Raw genomic sequence first — 4,927 nt, forward strand, 5'->3', positions numbered from 1 at the left:
AGTCATTCCATAAAGGCAGGCTTAGAGCAACGAGAAGAGACCCCACCTCCTGTAAGTTGATTAGATAACCTACCACTGCCCAGTGGAGGGAGGGGGAGAGAGGGAGAACAAAACATTGAGAAAAAAGGGAGGGAGGGAGGGGGGGAAAGAGAGCTTGTAGGCCACAAACAAACTCTTTATTTGTCACTATACTAAGTGTTTTTCTGTGTTTTGTGTATGATAATGAGTTGGGTGTGTGTGTGTGTGTGTGTGTGTGTGTGTGTGTGTGTGTGTGTGTGTGTGTGTGTAAGGGGGGCTTGCCGTCTTATGGTAATCTGATGAAGAATGCTTGTGTAGCCACAGACTCAGAGTTGAGTTCAAGCACTCAGAACTGGGGGGCTGGGCTCTAATTAATGACTGACTGAGAACATTATAGCCGTGTGTGTGTGTGTGTGTGTGTGTGTGTGTGTGTGTGTGCGTACGTGCGTGCGTGCGTGTGCACAGTTTGCGTGTGTCTTTCCCTGAATGCACTTTGACCTTTGGTAACTTGGCAGACTTGCACAACTGTCTATTTTGTTCTATCAGGTCTAAAGATCTGAAGAAGAAAGAGATGAGGAAATGGAACTAGAAGCGATCACGCACACTCTCTCTCTCTCTCTCTCGCTCTCTTTTTCTCTCTATCTTTCTCTCTCTCTCTCTTTCTCTCGGATAAATCAACATGTTATCTCTGAGGCAGGAAGATAACACCTGATCACTTACATACAATAAATAAATACTTAACAGACTATCACTAAAGCACATACTAAATGAGAATAGATTTAGTTAAATCCTTCATTTATCTGGATGAGAAGGAAATCTCCTTAGCAGTTGTGCAAAATACAATCAATGATAAATAGCTTTTGGCCTTCATTGTATTCTGTACCAAGATACTGCTGTGCATACTCCACGAGGTTACTAGCTCTCGTAAATAACTCTAGGCCCAGAGTGGACATTCACTCTTTCCATCCCATAATTCATTTACCTCAACTGTGTACAGTAGCAATCACTGCAGACCTTTGGTCCCCCTTGTGTGTTTGAGTATGAAAATGTGAGGGGGAATGATGAAGGGAACAAGACAAAGAGAGAAAGCGAATTAAAAAGAAAGACTAAATAAAGAAAATAAAGTTCATTAACTGTTATTCACTCTTCATATTACATTTTATTACTTTACATTACTTTAAAATCATTTTTAGCAGACATTTTTATCCAAATCTACACATATAGTGCTTGCATTTAACATAGGTAGTCAGTGTACTACCTCTTGACAGAAAACCATCTCCTTTGTGCATCTCTTTTCTTAACAAGTAATTAAGAGCATAATCTAGTGCTGAAGCCAAAGTTCAAGAGAAGCAAAATATAAATAAAATAGGTGCTTAAGGGGAAGGGTCCGGGTAGTACTTCTTGAAGAGGTGAGTTTTGAGCCTGAAAAAATGGGCTCTGCTGTCCTGACGTCAGTGGGATGAGTCAGTTCATTCCACCACTGCGAGGCTAGGACAAAAAAGAGCACGATTGCAGGGGCCTCAGAGTGACGGGGCAACCAATCATCCTGAGGTAACAGCGTAGTGGTCGGGGTGGGTGGGTTGGTGGTTGACCATGGCTTGGAGGTAGGAGGGAGCTGTTCCTGTCATTGTCCTGTAGGCTAACACCAGAGTTTTAAACTGGATGCGAGCGCCTACAGGGAGCCTTTTTAGAGAATGGAAGTTGTGTGGGAGAACTTGGGGTGGTTGAACACCAGGTGAGCTGTAGCTTTCTGGACAAGCTTTTAGCAAGAGGTTTAATGGCTGAAGCCTGGGCACCAGCAAGGAGGGAGTTGTAGTAATCCAGGCAGGAAATGATAAGAGCCTGGATGAGCACCTGCACTGTTTCATGAGTGAGGAAACGGCAAATCCTCCTGATATTGTAGAGCAGAAATCTGTAACAGATGTGATATGTGCAGTCGTCCAGGGTCTACACCCAGATTCCTTGCAGTTCAAGTTGGTGTCACCACTGTGTCGTCGATGGTGATGGCCAGGTCGCGGTGTGGGCAGCCCTTACAGTACCCAGAAGAAACAGCAGCTCAGTTTCAGGCTGAGATTGAGGTGGTGTGTTGCCATCCTCTCAGATGTCAGCCAAGCATGCAGCAATGCCCCCACTTGTGTGTCAGAGGGGGGGAATGACAGGACCAGCTGGGTGTCATTGGCGGAGAAACTGTCACAGTTTGGGACACCCTTCTCCACCCACACAGGGTTTTGGATCTCTCTGACCAACCTCCCACACAGAAAACCAGGACCAAAGTATTCTGGAAAAAATAGTCTTTATTACAGGAGCATCATAATACATTAGAATAGCCTACGTAAAATCTCAGCAGAGCTCCTTCACTTCCTTCTATTAGTCAGCCCTGCCACCAACTGCAACCCCGTTCTCCTCCTCTCACCTCCCTACAGTCAGCCCCAGCCCTCCCGCCTAAATAGGATGGTAGCTGCCCATCACTGCACTCAACATCACAATCACCCGCAGCTACTAACAGTGAGAAATCCCCCAGGGGCACTACAATGAATGGCACTGCAAAAACTCGATTTTCAAGAATAGCACTGCAAAGCAAAATAACACTGCACTCAGTGGAAAAGATAGTGAAAAGATAGGGCCTCGGAGGGGCTGGGACACACCCAGAGCATCGGCTATATATTGGGGCACAGCTATGTGTCGCAGTCATTCAAAAAGAGGGAATTCACGAAGGGGCCTAAGACAGGACAAACATATTTACGGTGGGGAGTTTAAAGTCTTGACTCCTTCCCCCTGCAAGACTTAAATCCCCACAAAAAAAGAAAAGAAACAACCCCATTGGCCAACCCCAGTCTCTGCTCATCCGCCTCTTCTGCACCCTCTTGTGGCCGGTTTAAGGATGTACTGCGAGCAGTTCCAGCCTGGCTCGCCTACCGGGTCCAGCGATGATCTACAGGGCAGGGGAGAGAAGGGCTTTCAGGAACAGGCTCAGCAGTAAACCACAGGTTATCGGCAGACACACCAATCAGGAACATGGGCATTTGCAGTAGGGGAAACTTAACTTGGAAGAGGGGTGTAACCGGATCACCACCCCTCTACCTTTAGTAAGCAGCTCTCCCCTCTATCGACCGTCTTCTCCTGGGTCTCCTCTCAGACGCCCACTCAAGGTCTGGAACGTCGCTGTGGTTGTAGTCTTGTCTTGGTGGAGAATAGCTGGCGACTCCGACTGCAGCCAGATCTAGTCTGTAGCGTCCCAGTGGATCAGTCTCTCTCTCCCTCTACAGCCAATAGCCTACTCCCAATGCGCAACACAAATAATAGAACATAAACAAAACTAAACAGAAAATGTCCTGTGCAGGGATCGAGACGTCTCCCGTCCCCGACCGTCTCTTCCCCAGTCCAAAAACGATTCCTCGTTTGCGCTTCACCAAACAGTTTTAAATCATCCTCTCCTACTTGATTGGGGATTGCCTACCGCTGCGCGCCCTGACACAGCCCCACCCCAACTTTTCCTGGCACGTAACAAGGAGGAGGCACTCTAGCCTAATGATCAAACCCTTTGCAGCTGTGCGCCAAGACGCAGCCCAACTCCAATCCCAGACCCCATGACAGAACCATAGGAGAAGCAATGCGAGTGAATGACAGAACACAGAGATGTAGTGTAGAGGGAGAAAAGAAGAGGACCCAGGACTGACTCTTGTGGAACTCCTGTAGTCAGACTAAAGTTATGTGGTTCCGACACGGACCCTCTCAATGTCAATTGGTAGGAGCGACCTGTCAGGTACAGTAGGATGCAAACAGGGAGAGTGCAAAGCCTGTGATGCCTTTCTTCTCTCCTTCTCTTTAATATTTCAGGATAAATTACCCATTTTTGAGGTCTTTATCAATTTTCCTCTACGGGGGCCAGCCTATGGCAGGGGCAACCTCCCTCGTAGATCCTTTCAGCTTGTGTTCAGGATTGTAATGTTCACGATTGTTGATTATGCAGAAACTGAATAGGGAGGATTGTCGATTATGCAGAGACTGAATGGCAAAGGGCATGCTAGCGGACAAGCTGGTGTGGGAACTCCCTGGGTCCCTGGCTGGCCGGCTGTCAGACAGTGAGCACCCCCCAAGCTAATACTGTAGCTGTGTCAATGCCGGCCTCTGACGGACAAAAGATGTAGTGCTGCCTTGAAGACACAAATACATTCATCTACACGTACAGATTGACACACACGCAAACACACACACACACACACACACACACTCAGCCAGCCTCCAAGGTAGCACCTAACCCAACCCTCTGAGCCTGACCTTGACTACTGCTGCAGCCTCTCCTTTTACTGCTTAGAATTACCATACTAACATTTTCTTCATCATTGAACTCTCAGCCAACAACAGAGCCACGCCTACACTGACTCTGTGTTCTAGAGAGACTGTCTCAAGCACACAGTTTATCAAAAACCTTCATTTGATCTTCTTTCTTTAGTGCTAATATGTCCGGGCACACAAACTACAGGAATACATGAAGACCTGACGCAGAAACTTTATATTTCCTGCATCGTCTTGATCATAAACATAAGCACACATAAGAATCAGCCAAAATAACATGTATGACAGGGTACTACCATACTTTCCCATGTTTGCACAATTCAAAGTGTCTCTATAAACGGTTGAGGAAGAGAAACCAGGTGTGTTTGGGGGGGGGGGGGGAGGAGCGAGAAAGAGACTGGACAGACAAGAAAAGCAATGAAAAAGAGAGCGTGGGAGAGGAAAGGAGAATCATATTCTAGTAAAAAGCTGTAAATTCCCTGCGCTTAGGTGAGGTATATAAGGCAGTAGAAGGCACAGACAGACCTTTACAACCTGCACTTCTCAGACTGGAACCTACTGTACTCACAACCATCAGTGAGCCTTTACTGGACCATCAGAAAACAACCAGCAT

The sequence above is a fragment of the Borostomias antarcticus genome (genome assembly GCF_949987555.1).
Source record: "Borostomias antarcticus genome assembly, chromosome: 15".
NCBI lineage: Eukaryota > Metazoa > Chordata > Actinopteri > Stomiiformes > Stomiidae > Borostomias > Borostomias antarcticus.